Here is a 24,838-nt window from a genome sequence, read left to right on the forward strand (position 1 = left end):
AGAACAGTAGGATTCAGAATGCAGCAGTCTGATTGGTCCACAGGAGCCACCCAATCCAGCTCCAGGTGGAAGTGAATCAGCGACCTGATTGGCCTGCAGGAGCAGTCACTCAGGCTCCTGGATGAAGCAAATCAGCAACCTGTTTGGCCTACAGGAGCAGCCAATCAGGCTTCTGGAGGAGGTGAATCTGCAACCTGATTGGCCTGCAGGAGCAGCCCAGAATTAGCCAATCACATGGGGCCCATTGTGTAAATAATGTATATATAGCTAGACATTATGGGGAAAGATTCATTCATTGCTACTAGGAGCTATTTTAGGTATGCAGGAGCAACAACTGTTTGGGTGAATTGGCCCTCCGGTCTGCAGACCAAAATGCAAACTTGCTGCTGACTGGGAATGGTTATGGACCACAGGTATGAAATTTACAGCATGTAATGCCCTAAGAGAAAATTTAATGAAAATGATTTATAGGTGGTACATGACACCAGTTAAGCTTGAAAAAATTTACCATTTGCCCGATAATAAATGTTGGAAATGTAATGAGACTGAAGGTACATTCTTTCACGTTTGGTGGATGTGCCCAAGGATTAAGACATTCTGGGAGATGATTTATAATGAAATGAAAAAGGTATTTAAATATACCTTCCTTAAGAAACCAGAGGCCTTTCTCCTGGGCATGGTCGGCCAATTGGTGCTAAAGAAGGATAGAACTTTTTAATGTATGCAACAACAGCAGCAAGAATACTCATCACGAAGTATTGGAAGACACAAGATTTACCCACCAGGGAAGAATGGCAGATGAAGTTGATGGACTACATGGAATTGGCGGAAATGACTGGCAGAATCCGAGACCAGGGAGAAGAGTCGGTGGAAGAAGACTGGAAAAAGTTTAAAGACTATTTACAGAAATATTGTAAAATTAAGGAATGCTAGAAGAATGTTGGAATGAAGTGATATGGCTTTAGTAGAAAGGTTATAAGGAATTAAGTACAAATAGATTAATAGAGTATTAAAAGAAAAATAAGGTTGAAATGTGTTAAGATAATTATAGGATAGGAAACAGGGAAAGATGGAAAGGAATTGCTGAAATAATTAATAGAAGTGGAATACAAAAAGGGATATTCTCTGTGAAAGAAAGACAAGACATTGAAATGTATTTATTTTTTTCTTTTTTCTTTTCTTTTCTTTGTTGATGTGTTTTTAAATTGTTTTTATTTTGTCTTATTAGTTGAATGTTTTAGTGTAAGGTAGTGTCTTTGTATTGTAATGTATTGTTGTTTCTTTGTTGTTTTTTGTAGTGTTTAAATTGTTGTAAAAGCAATAAATATTATCAAAATTTGAAAAAAAACAACAAAATGCAAACTTGCTGTGGATATTTAAAAAGGATGAGGGGCGTGGCCCCACTGGCTCAGGCTTGAAACATTCTGCTACAAATTGTTATTTTTCTACAGCTGTGTTCCTCGATTATGAATCAAAATGGCATTTCCCCTCCTTCATAGGGGTGCGGAGTTCAATTAAAATTCACTGAAGATTGTGAGGTGTAGCATTTCTTTAGCACTGGGACCCGATAAAAATGGACAGCCAAACAGTGCTACTTTTCCTAATATCTAGATTTCATGTCCCTTTCTCTGTATAGAACTTCAGTTTGAGGCACAGCTAACAAAAAGGATGCCACAGCAATGTTTCTCAGTTAATGGGGAAGGATGAGGAGAAATCTCTGCTCTCTGATACACACAATTTCTTTTCTTTTCTTTTTTTTATGGAAAAAATTGCTAAAGGTGTGCTAAACAGAGAAGAGGAAAAAGACAAAAAAGAGAAACAGATTGCATGCACATATTACATTTAAAACACATTCTTTTTCCTAGCCCCTCAGAAAATCCTGGGAACTGTAAGAGCCCTGGTTGCTTCTGACCGTAACTCAAGAAATTCATTATGTGTGAAGAGACTTACCAACTCTTATCTCCAACACGTACAACAGTGAAAAGAAGCACCAGCGCTTCAGCTGTGGAGAGATAAGGTAGCCTGTCTGTGCACATTCCTTCATGCCATATGCAGAATTTTGCTTGATGCATAAATGAAAAAAGTCCAACATGCATGCTTTCTACAGGTTTTAGTGATGTGCCTTTCTGATGGTGTATGCATAGTAATGCTGATACTATGTGGAAGTGCACCATAAGACCAGGAAGAAATGGTACTGCAGCCAAGAGTGAGTAACTACTCATGTATGTTCTGTTTATATCAGCAGTGTAATGGCAGAAGAGTGAACTCATGCAAAGATTAACCCTTCCCTTCTACGAACAAGAGGGGGGATTTTGAAAAGCCACAACTGCAAAATTTTGTGCTTTCAACAGTCACACAAGTAGGCCACGTGGGGATCATTACTTGCAGGAGTTGGCCAGCTGCAGAAACATCTGCACCTTCTATGAAGTCTGTAGTCATTACACACAGAGGAAGACAGATAATGAACATCTATAATGCTAAGGAGTTGCATTTTTTGCTATTAGCTAAAAAAATAACCTCAGTGCGCCAGCCTCCATGGGCATCAGGCTGGTATATCTAGAGGGCAAGGAGGAGATTAAAGTGCCTCAGGGAGAATGAAATTCAGGTTAGAAGGACAAACATGCAGCCTGTCTCCAGGCAGTCATGTACTCAAATACGGCTGCAATTTATTAGCACCTTATCCTCCTTCGTGCCCTTGCATCTCAGACCATCATCACACAGTTTGCTGCTGCTTATTTGAGAGGACAAAAACAGCAGGTTCTATTCTAAGGGAAACTGGAAGTACATGGCCAGAGCAGTAGCCCAAGGCAGAGTAAAAGCAGCAGGAAAGGATAGAAAATGAGGAATGAGATGCATAGACAGAACTGAACGAAGCAGGCATGGGGACACACACATAGCATAAGTCCAAGGTAGTTAGCAGGCAAAAAGAACAGAAGTGTGCCTGCAAAGCTAAAGCCCTGCTCTTCATTTTAGATTCCAATTTCTGCAACATTCCTATTCATTCCCCACTGCTACTGAATGGGTTATTCTCCTCTCTGCACAATCACATGTACCTGCACTCTCACTTATTTTTCCAATATGAAGGAAGCAGAAGAAACAGCTGCAGTGTTAACTCGTGCATCTAAACCAAGGAGGACTCCATTGCTCAAGTGATTGCCTTGGATGTATTCTGGCTCCTTTGAGCAATGTGGGCCAGAAGTGTTGATTGGCCACCAGAATTGTTCAGCCAAAAGTGCAAAAAGGACACACAAAACAGCCAGAGAAGAGATGTTGTGCAGAAGCAGCTCTAGCTTCCCTATAGAAAGCTCTCTTATCAGCATTGAAAATCACACATCTTCCCCTCATTCCTCAAGTCGCTCCAGATATTGGTAAAAAAAAAAAAGTCACCAAGAGTGAATTGGTATGACCCCCCCAGGCATTTGGAGTACACAGATTCTGTGGTTCTATGCAAAATTCAGCAGAGAAGCACAAGATAAGATAAAGATAGGGCATGCTCACCATGGCAACACAATTAATTTTGGGTTTGGGTTACATCCCTGCTATTTTTTTAGCCTCAGTTCTTAGGGTATTTTATTGCCTTAAATCCTGGCATCACCAGCCTTTGAAGGCCAATGAACACATCTGCATTTTTGAGTGAGTGCTGTGGGCACCACACCATTTGGTCACTGCTCTTTGTACTCCCCCAGTTCAACCCACCCTCCAACGCAGAGGAGGAAAGAAAATATGTGAACACAGTTTTTGGTTTTCTAAGCGCTGGATCCAGCAAAATTAATCTGAGTCTAGAAAAGCACATCAAACTAAAAGAGGAAGTGGGAAAGACTATTATTCTTCCAACTCCCTATTCCAGCTCTTTATGTTATCCAAGGGAGAAAAGGGTAATCACCACCATCACCATAACCAAGGAAGCATTGAGCGACTTTGAAATGTCTTGGGCACCATGAAACCTTCAAGGTCATCATTGCACCCACAGGTGCCAACATTGCCTGGACACAGAGTTTTAAAGCCTGGATCTTTGCCTAGAAAAATGCCACAAAAGGCAGTCTGAATAAGCCCAAAGTTGGGATCCTAACAAAAAGAACTACAGAGAAATGTCTTTAGAGACTATCAGCTAGGAACTTCAAGCAGAACGGGGTTCCAGATTTTAGCATCCTGCAAGCACAAAGCAAGAGCTTAAATTCTGAAGAGGGAGCACCAAAAACCATTTAAATATGACTTGAGTCATATTCATCACTAACATGTCACATAATTGTAAAATAGGTGTGTGTTATGTCCACGCGTGTGTGCTAAGCGACGTAGGGTCTGAAAAGAAATGAATAATAAGGACTATGGAAACCACTATGCTTTTGTATTTAGCTGTTCAAACAGTTTAAGTGGTTAGAGTGGCTGCTGCTAGAGTTTTAAAGTGAAGTCTTGATATGTAGTCCCTCTGTATTTGAGAATGTCCTTGCATGCCCACAGTCTAAATGAAAAGCAGTATGAAGCGGAACTAAGGAAAGTTTTCAGCTGATTAAGACAGTCTTAAATGGAGGGTTAGAATTTCTCGTAATAATGAGGTTGGTGTCTACCAGCACTTCTGCCTTATCAAGGACCCAGCAAAACAGGAAATTAAGAAGCAAATAATTACACATTCATGAGGGACAGGGTCATCAGCATGACTGTCTATACTTCTTCTTAAATATAATAAATGTCATGACGCAGCCCCCAGTGGAGGATCTGTAGTGCCACATCAGAACCTTGATTTGTATGGAGTCAAAGCACAGTCCTTGTTATTGGTTTCAGAACTCACAGGGTTAAGGAGTTCTGCGGTGACGTCTCACAGTCACAGTCCTCACTGGAGGAATTGTAGTTCCTCATCACAAACCCTTTGTAGCTTGTCAAAAAAACAACAAAATGTGAACATCTTCCACTGACTTCTATGAAATCAAGGAAAGAGGTTGCAAACCGTCAAACAATGAAACCAGGGAGAAGGAAGCAATACTTGCCCCACCACCCCAGATACTGATGATGGTGAGGGTGTGAGATGTGACACATAGATAGCAGTCAAATACAACATTCCCAGAGTGGACATGTAAGGGGATGTTTGCTCCAGCCAGTCGGAACTTCCTGTTTCCTCCTGAGCTGGGACAAACTTCCTCTGCATGTGACTAGAGGTGGGCGTGACCTTACCTGCCCAGGTAACGAAAGGGCAAGACAAGCAGCACACACACTCGCTTCTCCATCTTGCTTTCGACATGTGAGCAGCAGTGACTGCCAGTCTGCAGTCACTGTCACTAACTCCCTTATGGGTAGTTCCACATGTATATACTTTGTAACCTAATCTGCCTTCAGGGATCCATCTGTGAACTGCATGTGTGAGTAAACTTCTTTTATACATTTTACACAAGATTATTGTGTTGTGTCTATTCTTTTCAAGGGGGGGATAAGGGGATTACCAGAAATCCTATACTGAGAAGCTTAAACAAGCTTGCAACAAACTAACCGCTGTGTGTTTAAAAGGGGAATGTACTCTGCTAAGTAAAGGGACTTGCTAACGCAAGTTAGAAAGGATATTATTAAACAATATATCCTCTCCTGCCTCCCTGAACATTCCCACAGAGGGAAGATGCACACTTTGTCTACACTGCAAAGGTTTTGCCATTTGCTTCATATACAGTGGTACCTAGGGTTACAAACACTTCGGGTTACAGACTCTGCTAACCCAGAATTAGTACCTTAGGTTAAGAACTTTATCTCAGGATGAGAACAGAAATCGTGTGCAGCAGCAGGAGGCCCATTAGCTAAAGTGGTACCTCAGGTTAAGAACGGTTTCAAGTTAAGAACGGACCTCTGGAATGAATTAAGTTCACAACCAGAGTACCACTGTAACTCAATGAGGGACCACAGACTTTCCAAGGAAGAAAATAAGTTGTCTGGAATTAAAGACAGGATAGCAGGGAGTTCTAGCTATTGAGCCTAGAGTCTAGGGTAGGTGAAGGATTTTGCCTCCACCTCAATTATTTTCTCATGCACAGGCAGAGAGTGGTGCTGGTAGTTAACAGGAACTCTCTGCCCTTTCCTACTCCTACATCAAATTTGACAGGATGAGTTGGAGGTCTGTCATCAGAGCACTAATTTATTTTAAAGGTGCTGTGGGGAGAGGGAAGGGCACCCATAGAGCCATGAGTGGGGAAAGTAAAATGTTTTCCCCTGCATTGCTCTCCTGATCTAGCAGCCCCACCCGCCCACCGATTTTTGTCCATTTGGAAAACATGCATCTATATTTTTTTCATTGAAGAGGCAGATAGCAGGTGGAAGATTAGATCAGGAAAACAGTTAAATTTGCTTTCCCCACAACACCATGGTTCCAATCCAGTTCACACACTCTCTTCTGAAAGAAATTAAGACAGACAGAATATCTGGTTAAGGCTCTCCAATGTCTCATCTAGTTTGGCTCTGAGAACATGACTGACAGTACCCTTTACATAAACCTCTTTATCAGTGATTTTACACACTTCAGAAGAAAAGGGAAATATAACTCCGAGGAACAGCATATAGCAGTTCTTCATCAATAAAAATATATACGTATCAACTGCAGCTATAAGCGGACTTTTAAAAAACGCCAAATTAATACTCGGAATCCGTTGGACCAAGAAGTTGAAAGCCTTTTCCCAACACTCAAATGACAACTGTGTGCTACACCTCCTTTGAAAGAAATATCCTCAAAGTGAGTAACAGAGAAGTTCTGAAATGAATATTTAATATACACATACCTGCCTGACAGGTGTGTATTACTCCTAACCACCAGTTTATCTAATTTTGTCCTGGAGGGAACTACATCGTAAGGAGCGGGCTCTCATCAGGAAACCACTGTGGAGAATACAAACACCACAAAAAGTAGCATCTAGAATGTGCTAGAACTGAAGACTTTGGCGGGGGACAAGAATCAGCAGTGATGGAGGGATTTAAAGAACTAAGATCGTTCTTACTTTTTCTAATTAACCGTAACCATGTTTTTCAAGTGAATTCCTCTTGCCTGCCCACGAGCAATAGACAAGTTCACAGTTACATTCCCTTCATAGTTGAATATAAAAATATAGCTTTGTGCCCAAGAAGTCAGGATGTTTTACATACAAAAGTTTAGAGTATGCAGCCAGAACTTTCATTATGCTACACCTCTCCACCCTCAAATTATTAAGCAAACCTTTAACTCATTAAACAAGGAACACACTGCCATTCATCTTTCCCTCTAGGCAATAATGTCAACTTCTCAGCAATAATGCCAACTTCTCAGCAACTTCTCGCCATCCCAAACAGTTAGTATTTTTGACACTGCCCTTCAGCAGCCAGTTCCGGAGAAGTCGGCTCCTTTGTAGAAGTATCTGAGGAATAGATGTGATGCTGGAAGCCTACAAATTCAATTATTTTTTTTCAAATGCCATGCCAGCAGGCAAAGATTACTTATAGGCAGGATGCATTTCCAGTAAGGGCTGCAAGATGTCTTTCTGACTCAGTTGGTTGCATACAGCAATCGACGCAGCAATGATGTGCATTACAAACTTAGTAGGCTTTAAGAGAGTCCACATTTATTTCACTTTTGAAAATCTGAACATTTTCAGAAAAGCTCAAAGTCCCAGGATGCAGACAGCGCATCTATAAATATGAGAATCATATTAAACCAAGCAAAGCATAAAACGGCACCTGAATGCTGTGCAGGTTCTTGTGTCATTTGCCTACACAAACAAAATGACAATTGAATCATTATGGGAATGGAGCTGGGAGGAAAACACACCTGCATTTGGGCTCCATTTCCCCCTTTATTTTTTATTGGGCTGTCACTATCTCTGAACCTGACCTACATCTCAAGGTTGTTATGAGGATAGCATGGGAGGAAGTCCATGTGCACGGATTTGAGGAAGGGAAGTATGGCATTAATGAAACTAATAACCAAAATACAGTCCCAAGTTTGGGTATCTGGGCAGTTCTACCGGATCATCTGGGTTTCTGGGATTAACCAGCTAAGAGTGACATGAAGTTTGTCTGGCTTAAGAGGGGCAACAGGTGGAAGAAGTTCTGTAGAACCTGCAAAGCTTACAAGTTGCTTTGAAAAATGCAAAGCACATGTGGCATTTTAAGAATTTCGGGCCATTCCACCAATTTTTCAAATATAGTGGGACTAGTGACTAAGTCCACCACAGAATGATGAACCCACAAAACTGATTTTTACAGTAGAAGAGGCAGAGGATGCGGAAGAACAGGGGGAAAATGGTACAGTTGGAGCTGCCAGGGATGTTAAACCTGCAATCCAAGAATGTAGTCTTGGCATGGAAGAATTAGAAAGAGGAATTTAATTTGTATGTGGAGATTGAAAAAGCAGATAAAGAGGAAGCAGTGAAAATTAAACTGGAGAAGGATAAGTAGAATATTGTGTACAGACATCCCACACATTCAGTGTAGCCTGACTGTGATAATGGTCTGTTTGACGTTCACGGCAACCCAGAAATAATGGAAGAGAGGAGATAAATACTTTTTCCATCCAAAATCAAGGAACAGGAGACAGTATTGATTGAGAACTGCATCAGCTTAAAGACACTATCAGTCAGTTGCAATTTTAGAGATATTGAAGATTCACTGATAAGGGACCAGACACTGTGGGATTCAGGACATATGATGATCTAGAATGGTTGTGGGGGGGATTTATTTGACTTGGCAACATGCAGAACAAATGAAATAGCCCAAGACAGTCAAGAAGTCAAACACCGAAAGTGAAGGCAGTGGAATCTCTGCAAACAATTCAAGAAAAGGGAGAGAAAGAAATCAGAAACAAACAACAGAGGACTCCTTAAGGTGATGCAAATATTATCTGGTGAAAATATGAGGAAAACAAAATAGAAGTACCAGCTGATTGCAGAGGAGGGAGTACTACTACAATTCAAACAGCATTTAACTATTTTGCATCCACAATGTTTATGAAAAATGAGGAGTGTGGGGAGATGAAGTGAAGACTACATACACACGACAGTGGTACCTCGGTTTAAATACAGTCTGGTTTAAGAATGATTTGGTTTACAAACTCCACAAAACCGGAAATAGTGTCTTGGTTTGAGAACTTTACCTCGGCCTAAGAACAGAATCTGAACAGTGGAAGGGCACCGGTGGCGGGAGGCCTCGTTAGGGAAAGCGCGCCTCAGTTTTAAGAACGGTTTTGGTTTAAAAACAGACTTCTGGAAAGGATTAAGTTCGTAAACCAAGGTACCACTGTATAAATATTTGGCAGATAAAATGGTAAACACAGTACAGATATTTTTTAAGGACCAAAACCAATTTAGCCATGCTGTTGTGGATCAAAAACCATGTCATTCCAATCTGACTGTGCTGACATTAGCAACATCTTCCCCGAATGCCTTGTGAACCTGGAATATTCCATTAGAAGAAACTAACCAGCTATTAGCCATGTTAAAGCCAGTGGCAAAATACAAACGCAAAACAGATAGGCATTGTGACCCCAGAATCATACTCCATGGATACAGCCATGGACCCAAGAGGTGGTGGTGTTGAAGTGGAAAGGGAGTTGCACTCAACTCTGACCCAAAAATGACCGGAGTCCCCTAGATACAACATATCAGGAGCCCATTTTGCCACCACCTCTGCAGCCTGAGATTACATAATGCCACCCAAGTTTGAGGACTCCATCACAGGAGCCACCGTCTCCTCTGCACCTTTTGGACTCAGAGTCCCTTTAAAAAGACAAGGCTCCTTTATTTTAACCAGAAGAGGCTTGTAACAGTAGTGACCGGGTTAACCAACCACTGAGCTGAAATCCTATTTAGGTCTAAGTTTGGGGTTGTTGGTTGCTGAGGCAACATTTTAACGTGCTTGTACGAGTCTCCAGCCAAAGTCCATGTGGAACTATCCAAGGTACTAACTGAAACAAACTTTCCTAAAACCTTTGTGTTGCCCTACCAGAACCAGAAGTTCACCCTGCTTTGGGTCTACCATGACAGAACCTGAATTCCATGGCTTCATAAACCATATGGCTTCATAAACCATATGGCTTCATAAACCATTTGTTTAGCAAGGGAGACAAACCAGTTGGCGACATTTATTAGCCCAAAGCAAAGGTATAGATTAAAATGCCATGTGCAGAAATACAGATAATAGCTCCTCAACAATCTGAGATGTTGGCTTCTTATTCAATACTTGGGGGGGGGGAGAGGCATATGGTCTTGTGGCTGTCCTGAACCAGTGTTTGGTACAGTAACACAGTGCTTCCCAACCTTTTCCCCCCATCCTAGTTTCCTTCCTGTGCCCTGCCCCCCGATGCAAAAAGATATTGTCATCTTGAGGAGCCCTTGCTGTCAAGATAAATATAATAATAGTAATAATAATAATAATAAAAATCAGCCATCTGGCTGAGTTTCCCCAGCCACTCTGGGCGGCTCCCAATCAAGTGTTTTAAAAACAATACAGTACTAAATATTAAAAACTTTCCTAAACAGGGCTGCCTTAAGATAGCTGCTTATTTCCTTGACCACACCCTTACCTGGGAGTAAGACCCACTGAACTCAGTAAGATTTTAAGCAACAAGCAGCTCCAGCTCATCCAGCCCTACCCATTGTCACCCGAACACCACATTTACTTAACCTGGGGGTTCTGGATTGTGGGCTCTAATGGTCAAAATGGAAGCCTCAGAGATCACCCTCTCCTACTGGAAACAAACCAAGACTGCTCCAAGAAAACACACGTGGCAAAAAGGAGCACTAGGCCCTGATGTGCTACCCCCTTGCCCCCTTGTGATTGGCCGAGCGGATAGCCAATCAGGATTTTTTTTAAAAAAAACCAACTTTTTTCTTCACTTCTCACTTCCCTCTGTGGCCCCCTAGGAATATCTTGGGGGCCCACAAGGGGCCATATGGCCCCCGGTTGGGAAACACTGCAATAATAGACCAGATGGAAGTGCTGGGAAAATGCTAATGGCTCCTGCAAATAGAGCTAAGGAAACAGGGCCTGTATAAGATGTATTTAGTGCCAGTTTGTATATATTTAAGTCTGTCTGTCAGTTGGGGAGAAAGGGAATGAGAGTTCCAGGAAACATGGAACATTTCAATACAAGACATTGGTTGTGTCATAGAAGTTTAATAGGTCAGGCTATTCACTGGGCATCTGAAAGTCATGTGGAAATTTCATCTGGCCAAATCAAAATCATATCCGAATAGGGTTTTCCAATCTCACTCTGGTATTTAAGGTTAGAGGCCACAGACCAAGGAAGCTCTGTTGAATCTGTACTTAAGTGTAAAGTGGCTTGAAAAGTAGAGTCCCTTTAAGACTGTTTTTATAGGGAGGCTTCTTAACCAACCCAACAAACTTGACACATCACCAACTTCAGACTTGCAACTGTTGTGTGTCCAACCATCTTACCAACTACCTTGTCGGGAAATTCAACAGCCTGCAGACAGGCCAGAGCTATCATTTCTCTGCAAGATTAAAAATGCATAATCTGTATGTGTACTAGCAACAGCTTGCATGAAAAAGACACAATCGTAGGGAAAAGTACACCAAAGAGGCCAGGCCTTTTCTTTATCTCTTTCCTGTTTGATATACAGACACAGTCACAAGCTCTACATGATAGTCATAAGACAGATTAATATACTAGCAGTCCTTGAGCTGCAGAATGAAGCCTGAGAGAGATAACGGATTCACATGCACAATGATAAGCGTATCACCCCACTCCTTGCACGGATCTTGAAATGCTTTCTTAGAATAATCATCAACCAGATAGTACCTTAGATCAGGGAGCTGCAACAAAATCAAGACTGAAAACATGAAGTCATATAGACAGCAGAGATTTTTCACCCTATATTCTCACACCGAAGTTAAGGCTGGTTTAGATTCAAGCAATTATGTACATTTGTTGCAACTAATAGCTCAGTGAACGTGTAATAATTTTTTGGCATTAAAGGATCTCTAATTTTTTTATAACTGCACATGTTTAAGAGTGGTGTAGAAATAATACAGTACGAAGACAGTGCAAATTTTATCTCTTGCATGTTCTCTTGCTTGAGAATGCCCCGTTCCATGTGTTCCTGAGACTTACCAAGGAAGCAGGCAGTGTCCAGGAAGTCAGCAGGTGAAAGACTAGTCGGAATAGGGGGCAGACAAGAGCAGGACCTTGGATAGCTCCAAGGGGGCCCAGCTAGCTGAAGCTCTCTCCTCATAAGGTAGCTATGGGAGCATGTTGTCTCAGCAGGAACTGAACCGTGATAAGCCCCACCTCTATGAAGGAACTGGCTGCATGGTTTAAAAGTCCTCACTTCACTTTGTAGTCTTTGACTTCTGCAAGGCTGAGAAGATGGAGCATAAGATTATTGCAGTACCTCTAAGTCAGATGATGGTGGCAGGACTGTACTCTGACTGGGAGGGCATCAAATAAGCGACTAATGGGTTGCTATCCAAGGAAGCCATCTGAACCTCATACTTACAAGTCCCCCACTATGTAGTGGGCCATGGGATCACGGCAAAGGAAATACATGTTCAGAAACATGCACTAAAGCCTTTCTTGGACGTATATCATTTTGGAGTGCAGGTGGGGGGAGACATGTAGAAATCTACCATATCAGAGAAAACTAAGCCAGAACCTTTCTACCTGGCAGATCCATTTTCCACTAAGAGGGAGTTTTGATGTAAGGGATTGTGGGTTTTGGGTTTTTAAAAAATGCTATTACTCCCAGCAGCCTGAAGGGGTGCAACGCAATATCAGTTCAACTGTCCAGCAATATTTCTGACTGTGTCATTTGGCTGCAAACCTCCAGTATGCGGTACCTATTTCAGTTTGTGTGCAAATGAAGGACAAAAATAAGCAACGAAAGACTTTGATATGAGATCCTGGGGGATGGAACTATGGTATTGCATCAGGTTACTGGGGTTCTACAAGAAAATGAAGCTCAACCATAGAGTTTCTGTTACTGGCTATAGTGAGCTAATACCGTTACAATCCTGACTACTACTGTATTGATGGTCCTCCCAACCCTGCTCCCTAAATAGAATCTGAGCAAGGTACATAAATGAATAACACACCCTTTGTTGTCAGCATAGCAGTTCCACAGCAGCTATAAGAATGTGTTGTCCATCTCTTCTTAAAATAGTGGAACGGAATGTTCAATTCACACTCTTTGTCCCCATTAGCAGCCTCACATGTCCCCATCACCTCACTCCACCAGCATCCATGCATCTGCAGTAGGGAACTTGCTGTACCCATGGAAGTTCCCCAGGCAATTCAAAACCCCAATCATGCAGGGGAGCCTCCACAAGTACATCGGGTTCCCTGTTACAGGAGCTTGCCCTCCAACATGTGGAAGATCGCTGGGGTCGAGGAACAGGGATGTAATGAAGGGAACAGATCTAGCTACTGTATTCTCCCTCTCTCCCTTGTTGGATGATAAGAATGCCTCAACCAGGGTATTGCTCCCAAGCAATACATGGGCTAGGTGAAAAAATAGAAAAGAAAAAGAAACGAGCATGAGGGGGCATGGCATCATACTCCACAATGGCAGGATGTACCAAAGCAAAACACCTGCTTGAGCATGCACACATCTCACCACGGCAAAGGTACCCCAATGGAAATCAAGCACACAAGTAAATCTGTCTTCTCAGATCAGAGTTCAGGCTCCTTGGGTTTCTTCATCTCTCCTGCAACAGCTGTACATTCAGCACAGACTTCCTGGGAGTTCCCCCAGGCTGACAGGGCGACTGTCAAATTAGTTTCTTTGTAGCTGCACTTTTTCTTTCCCTTGCTGACACGCTAACACCTTGGAGGTGAAACTAAGTGTACTGTACAAATTGGGAAACCTAAAAAACAACAAAGGACTTCAATCATAGGACTTGTAGTCAGGCTCAAATTATAGGAGATCTGACAGGCTCAGTTTCTATTCTTCAGGCTTGCTGCACTGTTGGTTTATTCAAAGATCCTGAAGACAGAGGCGGCCTCCTACCCCCCTTCTCTTCCACCAACTTCACATGGTCTGCTAATAAATTGCTACTCTCTGCCATACCAAGAAGAAAAGATAGCTGGAATCCAGGAAACAGAGAAATGCTGAACGTTAAAGCCAGACTCGAAGGGACATTAGTTAATGCAAAATCAGACTCTGAACAAAAGAGGAGCTTTTTCTAAATAATCACATTATAACTGAAATACCTTTATCACTAGGATGACTGAACTTGCAAATAAGCCAATACTATAGGCATGTATAGGACTAGCAGAGCTTGAATCCTGGGAAGACAAAGGACTTATGAGTGGTTGGTCCCAAAGTCTCAGCCATGGATGAGTCATCTGTTCTGGATGGGGTTGCACTCCCTCTGAAGGAGCAGGTCTAGGAGTGATCATTAATCTATCTCTAGAGGACCAAGCGACCACTGTAGCTAGGAGTGGATTCCACCAGCTCTGGCTAGTACACCAGCAACAACCATTCCCGAACCATCATGGACGGCATACAATGGTCCACACCATTTGCTACTGGGCAAGGTTCAAGGTTCATGCATTCATTCACAAGCCCTAAAGCACCTAAGGACCACCTGAACCTAATGTTCCTCCAGGATCACTGAGATCCTGTGATGGGGCAGCAAGCATCAGTGCCTTCTTTTAGACGTCACTTAGAAATGTCGCTTATTTAGAGGTGCTTTGAAATGTGCATTTTCTTTTACCCAACTAGTGTTCATGGAGGTTTTTTTTAAAATTGATGTTTTTATTGTTGCAATTTATGTTTGTGCACACCACCTTGTACTCTTACAAAAGGGTAGATTATAAGCAAGCAAACAAACAGAAATTATATGAGGACAGAATGGTCATGATAGCACAGACAAAGAAGCTATGTGGGTCTAGTTTTATGAGAAACAGAGCGCATGCGGGCGAGGATAGCAGAACTCTCCTCTACCTGTGGTTTACCTTCCTGAAACCTGTTCCCCAAGGTGATTTTTCTCTGATATCAGAACTGTGCCTGGCTAGTTTGAAATCACCACAGTGGATAGAAAATAACTGCTCCTGTTAAGAGTCAGTGGATCAAGTCCCCATGAGAATTTCTTAGGCTTTTTTGGCCAAGTCAGACCCACCTGTCCTCAACTTGACACTATATTTAGTGTCAGGTGTGGGGAAAATTAAGGCAAGGCTTAGAGAAAAGGAGATTTTCACAGCGCAATCCTCGGATTGCCAATGCTTTGTATACTGTTTTGCCTAGTGGGCTGCAATAGATTTCAAACTATACAGGCATTTTGACCTTCACCTTTTCCAGAAATGTTGCAAACAGATGTTCAGCAGGAAAATAAGGTTCACGGCACTAGAAGGAATGCTGAACTACCCAAGAGGTGAAGGTGAAATATGAAGTATGAATTAAAATGGGCTTCCACTACAATAGTTCGGTATTTATCATTGTCTCAGTAGGATCACTGATGCACAGAGTGCTGCATCTCCCTCTTAACCTTTGGTAGAACAGGTCTGACAACAGTTCAGAAGCAAAACAAAATGCAGTTATTGGGTTTTAAACATGTGAGATTGACTGTGAGCTATGACTGTCTAAGACCTGGTCTGTCTCTCTTCCCTTGTTTGTTTTCCGTGTGTGTGTGTGTGTGTGTGTGTGTGTGTGTGTGTGTTGATTATCCTTGTAAGACATTGCTAAGTGCCAAATGCTTAAAAAACAAAACAGAACAGGTAAAAAGTGAGTGTCAGCTAGCATAGATTGGAAAGAGGTAATAAAAGAGAGGGGAAAGAGTTTGTGGCCCATCTCTAGTGAGATAAAGTCTCTCCCTTTGCAAAGGCAGGCTTCTGTTTGAAGCAATACAGAGCAGAGAATAGGGGTGGCCAACCCCTAGGCTCAGGGGTCAGATAATGCCCCGCCCCCCCGCGCTAATTTAAATTCCACTCAAAACCCCTTTTGGCAGTGGGACAATAAAAGGTGAAGTGGGCAGTAGCACTGGGTTCAGCAGAGATATTTAAACCTCTCCATCAACCCAGCACCCTGATAGGGATGCAAATAATCCTCTCCCCTTAGGTAAAATAATAATAATAATAATAATAATAATAATAATAATAATAATAATAAGCCACCAATAATGTAGAAAATATTAAGAAAGAGTACCTATTCTTTTCTGACTTTCTCTCTCTCTTTAATGAAGGGAAGGGAATAATCTCGGGGTTTACCTTTCATCTTTCTTATTCTTGCTCAGTTGGAAGTATATCCTGTTCCAAGTGCATTTAGAGCTAAATATCCACAACCAAATATCTGAATACGTAATCCCAAGAAAAGGTTTGATTGGGAATTGCAGTGATCATGTTCCAACCCAGAGAGACAAGTTTTTTACAAAGGAGGAAGATTACAGTATTGTCTTAGTTATGTATTCCTTTCCCCCCAGGGAAAAAATGATCACAATCATTCTCCATAACAGGGAGCTGGGGGTGGGCAGAGGGAAAGATGTGAACTAAGGCATGCCCCTGACCCAACTCTTGCAATAATAAAATGTAAGGCACTTGGCATTACAGAGTAGAAATTGCCCATAAAAATTTACAAGCCACACACACTCGAGAGAGAAATCTATCGCCCCTGAGGCATGTGCATGCATTTTATCTTCATCCATGCCACTGACCCATTTACAGCTCTCCTCAAAGACATGGATTTCCCTTATGCTACTAGTGTGATATTTATTTTCCCTGACAAGACTGAAGTTGCTGCTACACAGAGAGATAGAGAAAGAGAGAGTAGGAACCTGCCTCCTGCTCTGGATAGATGCACAAACCCCATTCAAAAACAAGAGTGCAGATCACTTTAAAAATGGAAAGTGCCAATGTTTAAGGACTATCCTCTAGTTCAGTGTTTTTCAACCTTTTTTGGGCAAAGGCACACTTGTTTCATGAAAAAAATCACGAGGCACACCACCACTGTGTGCAGAGAGGGAGATGTCAGAGCCCCGCTGCTCTCTATGGGGAATCGGATGAGAGCGGACCGCCTGTCCGCTCTCATCCGATCCCATCCGATCTGATCCCCACCCAGGATGGATGGAAAATAGGATGGACACAGTCCAGCGCCCGCCTAGTGGGCGAAAATTTGACTTTTTTAAATAAATAAAAAAAACCAACGAATTTTTCAATTTTTCCCACGGCACACCAGGCAACATCTCGCGACACACTAGTGTGCCGCGGAACAGTGGTTGAAAAACACTGTTCTAGTTTACCCGCGGAGAAAAAGTTGTACCAATAAGAAGCTCCATACTTTACACAGTCCTTGTGTTCTCTGCCATATATACATCAAGCAGGTGGATATGTGCATTTATTTTTGTTATTTTTTTAAATAATTGTATACTGCCCTTCATTTGAAGATCACAGGGCGGTTCACAACATAAAAATACAAAATGAGAACCCAAAATACATAATAAAAACAAAAACCAACCAATAAAAACCAACTCACAAACACATTTAAAAAGGGCACAGAATGTTAATCAGTCAAAGGCCCGGTTATAGAGAAATATTTTCGTCTGGCACTTAAAAGATAAGTAATGAAGGTACCAGATGAACCTCGCTAGGGAGAACACCCTACAAACAGGGAGCTACTGCAGAAAAGGCCCGTTCTCATGCTGCCACCCTCCGGACTGCTCATGGGGGAGGCACACAAAGAAGGGCTTTAGATTATGACTGCAGGTTCTGGGTCAGTTCATAAAGGGAGTGTTGGTTATTGAAGTATTGTGGGCCTCAGCCATTTAAGGCTTTATAGGTCAAAACCAGCGCTTTGAATTGGGCCTGGAAACTAATTGGCAGCCAGGGCAGTCAAGTCAGGATCAGTGTAATATACTCAAACTATTTTGCCCTGGTGAGCATCCTGGCTGCCGAATTCTGCTCCAGCAACCCTATGTTTAATGTACTGAAGTAATCTAACCCCTGTCATTCATACACATTAGTCACAGAACACACTAGCATGATTCCACACATTATAAAGCTATTTGCTGTGTGTGAGCAAGTGTTATTACGGTGACAAATTATTTACAGTAAACATATAAAGGATGAAAAACTCTTCAAAGCACCAGTGGCTGGAAATGTGTGCTGGCAAGGGGTGAGAAATCATTTTTTTCAACTAGTTTATCTTGGAAATGCTTTCTGTGCACATCTGTCTGAGTGCATGAACTTGTAAACATCTGTTTGCTCGATCAAAACATCGTTCCTAATTATTACACTATATCCTGATCTACCTTCACTCTATTCTGTATGCGTCAAAAAATTGTTTACTACAATCAATTGTAGAAAACAGCTCCAGCAGCTACTAATATGGAGGACCACTATGATGTGTCATCAACAGACATACACTACTGTGGCAGAAAGGTAAAAGGACCCCTGGATGCTTAAGTCCAGTCAAAGGCGACTATGGGGTTGTGGCGCTCATTTCGCTTTCAGGCCAAGGGAGCCAGCGTTTGTCCATAGACAGTTTTCGGGGTCATGTGGCCAGCATGACTAAACCGCTACTGGCACACAGAGGACTGTGACGAGTGCCAGAGCACATGGAAATGCCATTTACCTTCCCGCCGCAGCAGTACCTATTTATCTATTTGCACTGGCGTGCTTTCAAACTGCTACGTTGGCCGGAGCTGGGACAGAGCAACAGAGCTCACCCCCTCACGGGGATTTGAACTGCTGACCTTCCAATCAGCAAGCCCAAGAGGCTCAGTGGTTTAGACCACAGCACCATCTGCGCCACAGTTTGAAAGTATGTCAGTGCAAGTAAATAGGTACCACTGCGATCCGCCCTGGTTGCATTTGGCCTCTTCCCACATGTATCTCTTAATTTATCTAAGATGCCAAACTGCAAACAACTCAGTTTGGAGGTCCAGTAGCACTTGAAGCTGCTTGCAGGTGAGCCAACCAGGGTAGATTCTTTGTGGTTTTAGAAAGCAAACAACTTTTAAGCACTAGCGGAGGAGGCAACAAGTAAACTACAAGATGGTACTTTTAAAAGAGTATTTGAAAAAAATGATAGAAAGATCACAGTCACTTTTTTTATTGGCAATCTTCCATTTAAAGAAGCAAAAGTGAAGGGTTTTGATGAAAGACAATTAAAAGGTTATAGAAAACTCACCCAGTCTCCAGCTGCTGTTGGACTATTTTATCTCCGTTCAAGCACTGTTCAGACACTAGAAGGAGAAAAATGAGAGTGAGAAATGGGAGGAGAAAATGTAACGCTGCCTTTGCAAAGAACAGAAGTGTGTCTCCTGCAAAAGTTGTCACTGTTAATATGCCTCTCATTTCTTCATAAGATCTGGGATTACCTCTGTTATCTGAACACTGCAAAGCAGTGATGGGAAACCTCTGGTCTGTGGGCTTAATTAGCCCCTCTAGGTTTCTCTCCATTTGGCCCATGAGGTTATTTTGGCCAAGTCACACCTGACATCATATATGACGTCAGGTGTGCAACAAGTGAAAGAGGTTTCTGGCCAGGTCGAAAAGGTTTTCAGGCTAATCAGAAACCCTGCAAAGCCTGCATAAAACCCAGGCCTTGCATATAGCTGTGTGTGGCACTTCGAAGCCCCAACCTTTCAGGCTTCCAAAGGCCCTTGCAGCTCTAGGAAAGCACTATCGTCAGGACTTCAGAGCAACAAGCAGGACTCTGTGCAAAAAATGACCATCAGCTGATGGTCAGGGTTTGCATGGAGCCAAGTGCAGCCTTTGAAGCAAGTCATCTGACATTGTGGCATCAGGTGATTGACAGGAAGGCAGCCTCACTCACATGTGATGGGGGAGACAAGGATCTGGTCCAATGGACAGAGCCAGTTCCCTACCCCTGCTGCAAACTAAGCAGTTTTTATGTGGCAATTATGTATTTACCATAGAAACCCCTGAATTCCTGGTAGTAAACCTGAAGGGTCTGAATAATAAATATATCAAACATCCAGGTACATACGTTGGGAAGCCATGAGCCAATCTCATCTCCCAGGCACATAATTACTTAAGGAAGTACACCTGTCATTCACCCTTCAGACATTTGTTACATGAAACGCTGATGAAACCAACATACCCACAATAATGCCCTGAACAATGTCCTGAACAATTGTGTATTTACTACAACCAAGCAAATTCCCTTGTGGGATATAAATATGCATCTTTTCATGAAACAGCAGCATTTTCTTCTGTCAGCCAACCACTGTGCATTCAAACTTATTTATGAAAGTAATAGAAGTATGTATTTACTAGATCCAATCTTGGGAAAACAATCCACCGCTCAGGAAATGAAATGGATACTTTTTCTGGCCTGCACAAGGAATTATTAAACACATTCTAATTTTAGAGCCATCTGTTCTGTGTGTCATTGTCTTCTCATTATATACATTAACTTCACCACTGCTGCTCCAGCAGAGACACCAAAGTTCTGGAAGGCAACATTTGGCCTGCGGAGTTCATTACAGACCCAGATGTGAAAGCCACAAAGGTTTGGTCTTGGACCTTGAAGGATAGCTTAGAAGTCAACCCTTCCATCTGCAGCCTGTGTAAGTTTAACAACAACTTGATTGAAACAATGTAAATAGCATCCTACAATGGCCTGTTTCTCACACTAGTGAGCTTCTTGCAGAAGGAAAGAAGAGCATTTGAACAAGGGCAAGGAAGAAAAACTGTCCCCTTTAGCCAGGCTGCACATCTTCATTCTGTCTGTGCAAAGACTCGATGGTACATGCAGCTCTAAAAGAGCCACTGTTCTAAGCCTGCGACTTACGTGGGGGGTTACATTCCAGGGATTGGCAATATCATGTCTAGTCAAAACACATCAGGTGTAATGGCGGGTGGAATTGCCAAAGCCTTTTTTTCCTGAACACCTGCTCCCTTTTTAATTTTGTCAAGTGCATCAAGTTGAATGCACCCTAGTTAAATGTACACAAATTGTGGCTTACTGTTTTTACAAACAACCAAGAAGCCTTCAGCCTTAAAGGTTAATTTGATATGACCTCATGGATATACTGCTTTATTAAAGGAGAAAAGCTTGCTTTCATCTTTTCATCCTTCCCAAGTGCAACCATGACCTGTACACCTTTGCATATTTCCTGGATATCTCCTCCCATTCACAGAGAATCATTTAATCAGTGCAAATTCATGCAAAGCTAATAAGAACCCTATTTAGGTCAAAAGAGTGTATTTTTGTTCTAGCTGTGGAATCCAAGGCCATTTAAGCTAAGCTCTGGATTTCTGTGGACCACCCAAATGAGGGAGAGGTTTTGGTATCAACCCAAACTAAGAGGAACAATTATTAATTGGTTGATTAGATTAGTCTTCATTTGCCACACCAACTCAAAGTGACATACAATGCTTTAAGCAAGCTCACATTAAAATCAGCATTAAAAAAAAATCTAAAAGGCAATTCTATTTTAAAATGAACAGCATGCATTAAAACATCTCACTCATGCAAAAAGGCTATAGATATTCAAAAGCCAAAGGCCTGATACAGAAAGGAATGAGGGAACCACAACAGAAAAGGCCTGTTCTTGTGTTCCCACCCACCAGATCCCCCTTGGAGGGAGGCCTCAGATTACCATCGCAAAATCCTGGGTCAGTTCATTTAGGGAGAGGAAGTCTTTGGGGTATTGGTGTCCTGAGCCACATAGAAGAGAAGAAGAAGAGTTTGGATTTGATATCCCGCTTTATCACTACCCTAAGGAGTCTCAAAGCTGCTAACATTCTCCTTTCCCTTCCTCCCCCACAACAAACACACTGTAAGGTGAGTGGGGCTGAGAGACTTCAAAGAAGTGTGACTAGCCCAAGGTCACCCAGCAGCTGCATGTGGAGGAGCGGAGACGCGAACCCAGTTCACCAGATTACAAGACTACAGTGGTACCTCTGGTTGCAGATGGGATCCGTTCCGGAGGCCCATTCGCAACATGAAAAGAGCGCAACCCACAGTGGTGCATCTGCGCACACGCGGGTTGTGATTCGTCGCTTCTGCGCATGCGCGTGACATCATTTTGCGCTTCTGTGCATGCACGAGCAGCGAAACCCAGAAGTAACCCTTTCCGGTACATCTGGGTCGCCGCGGGACGTAACCTGAAAGAACGTAACATGAAGCGGACGTAACATGAGGTATGACTGTACCACTCTTAACCACTACACCACACTGGCTCAAAACCAGACTTTGAATTGGGCCTGTAACCAAACTGGTACCAGGTGCAGTTGGGCTGTGTCGCATATAATGCATTGAAGTAAGCTAGTCTAGAGGTTACCAAAGTGTAAACAAAAGAAGTTAGGCTACCCCTCTCTAGATAGTGGCTAGGCTGCTAACCCAAGTTGATGGAAGCCACTCTGTGCCACTGAGTTTCCAGAAATACCCCAAGCTATGTACTTGCTCCTTCAGAGGGAGTGTAACCTCAGGCTACTGCTTCCAAAATGCCACACAAGACAGAACTGCAGTTCTTTGGGTGGCATCTTCTCTGTCAGGGGTGACTAACCTCTTTCAGCCCGAGGGATGTATTTACCCTTGGCCGACACTCCTGTGGGCACATGCCGGCAGTGGGTGTGGCCACCCCTCGCTCTACTACACTGCACAGTCACACAGCCTTCCTCCCCCCTCAGCTGATCCATGTTGAGAATGGTAGCTATCATTCCCTCTTCACTCATCAAATGTTCAAGCTCATGACCAGGGTGGGGGCAATTTACATCCCTGTCAGGGTACTGGGCAGGGCAGGTGTGCTTACTACTCTCCAACAACTGCAGTGATAGGTTTGCTGCTGCCAAAGTCAGTGTATATTTGGAAGACCATAAACATTTGCTTGGGGGCTGGAGGAGATCCCCTATCTGAGGTTAGCTATGAATCAAGAATTCTGTCGCAGGTGCTCTACCAGTATACTTTATCTGCACCTATTTTATAAACCGTACACGCCTGCAGGAGAATAAATACATAACTAACCTTATTATCTGCTGGCTACTACACAATACCTTATTAGCATGATATTTAATTCAAGTGGCTACATCTTTCCAGTCAATTAGAGACACTTTTGAATTACAAAAGGCAGTGCAGTGTAGTCTGAGCCCTAAACAAGTCAAAATCCTGCACTACAGTAACACAAAAATCTGTAAAATTCATTCTGCAACCATTCCACATATATTCATTTGCTCTGCATAATTTATTCTACTTTTGCTAATCTTAAAAAAAAAATGGCCCAAAATATTTATGTTCCTAACACTTTGGCACTGGAAATCTTATTCAGTCTCACCTTGGGCTTCTGAAATTTCACTAGCCTTTGCCTGCACACACTGAAGTTTATTTTGTAGCCATAGAGCAAATATGGCAAACTGCGGCCCCACAGATGTTGCTGAAACTCCCATCACCCTCAGCAAGCATGACCAAGGATTATGGGAACTGAAGTTCAGCAACCGTCAGAGGGCCAAAGGTTCCCTACACCTGCCATAAAAGCTAGAAATTTGCTTTAAACCATGGGCATAGCCAGGATTTATTTGGAGGGGGGCAGGCATTATGTTGGGGGGGCAAGCATTATGCTTGGGGGGGGGGCAGAACACAATTGTTAAATATTTTTATTTATTTACTTGTTTTAGGAGGGCACTGCCCCCCTCCATCCCCCTGGCTACTCCCACGCTTGAAACTAAAATGATTCTCAGAATGCACCAAATTCTGCATGCTCACAGACTCTTAAAACTCCACCCCACCTATAAATGCCAGTCAGTTAAAACAGCAAGCAACAGAGAAAGAAATAACAAACAAAGCCAAGAACAGACAAGAGCAAAGGGGCAGGGGCAGTGCAAGTAATTATCTGATCAATAGCAAAGCCAGCCATTCTTGATATTCCAGTTCTTCACCTCTGGAAGCAAAGCCTGCCAACTGTTTTCTAAATAAACATAGCAACATACACTGCAAGGACAAATCCTCAAAACACACTTGTAACTACATTTCTTTAACACAACAGCAGCCGCAGAAGAATGATTAATGCAGCGCCGCAGACACAGCAGTCCATCTATAGGACCTTAATAGAAGTTCAGGAAGTGGCAATGGCAAGTTAAACAGGTAGTATCTTGGAGAAAACACGTTCCTTCTTGTGAAACCTCTTTCTGGGGTTTGGTTTTGCTTTGTTGCTGTTCTCATTTTACTGTGACATCTTGAATCCTATTATATGTTTATTGTGACATTTTTATTTAACTCGCAATAAATGGCCTCCAAGTGGAAATCCACACGATCAAGTCTTGGTTGTAATTGTGGCCAGCAGTTTGACGCACAGGGAAAAACAAGAACGCTTGCCATACAAACGACTACAATTCAGCCAGCGTGTCACCTTCCACCTGACCCTTTTTGACTCCTTATTCCTCATGAGCATCTCAGTTTCAACAAACCTCTTAACAACAAAGGGGGATGGGGCGAAAGGCTCATAGCAAAATTACATCACGGTATTCTGCTAATGAAGACCTTGAACAACACTGCCTCCAGCAAAGTTGTACTAGCACTCATACAGTGAAACTCAAATATACACAGTAATATTAATGAAACAACTCGTCGAGGTAATTCTTTGTGTTACATATACAACAGCCTAGCTCAAGAGTCGCCAATGTGATGCCCTGATGATGACAGGACCTTATCATTTCCAGCACCACTGCGCTGGAATGACCTCCTGAGAGAGGCTTGCTTAGCCCCAGCACTGTTAAAGTTTTGTCATTGGCTAAGAAGCAATACAGTGGTACCACGAGTTGCATACGCTTCAGGTTACAGACTCCGCTAACCCAGAAATAGTACCTCGGGTTAAGAACTTTGCTTCAGGATGAGAACAGAAATCGTGCTCCAGCAGCAGGAGGCCCCATTAGCTAAAGTGGTGCTTCAGGTTAAGAACAGTTTCAGGTTAAGAACGGACCTCC

General features: G+C 42.6%; 2 protein-coding genes across 15 annotated transcripts in view; both read right to left on the reverse strand.

Annotated features, from left to right (window-relative positions):
* Positions 1-24,838, reverse strand: part of EPB41L1 (erythrocyte membrane protein band 4.1 like 1) — a 170,942-nt gene that overhangs the window by 128,555 nt on the left and 17,549 nt on the right. For all 9 annotated transcript variants that reach the window (XM_082225765.1, XM_082225764.1, XM_082225760.1 and 6 more), the window contains exon 2: positions 19,080-19,134. The gene's annotated coding sequence lies outside the window, so the exon portion shown is untranslated. The remainder of the gene's footprint in view (positions 1-19,079; positions 19,135-24,838) is intronic.
* LOC309534148 (uncharacterized protein) overlaps positions 1-24,838 on the reverse strand; it is a 344,509-nt gene that overhangs the window by 1,796 nt on the left and 317,875 nt on the right. The gene's annotated exons all lie outside the window — the stretch shown is intronic.

Source organism: Podarcis vaucheri, assembly GCF_965113315.1.
Source record: "Podarcis vaucheri genome assembly, chromosome: 6".
Classification (NCBI taxonomy): Eukaryota; Metazoa; Chordata; class Lepidosauria; order Squamata; family Lacertidae; genus Podarcis; species Podarcis vaucheri.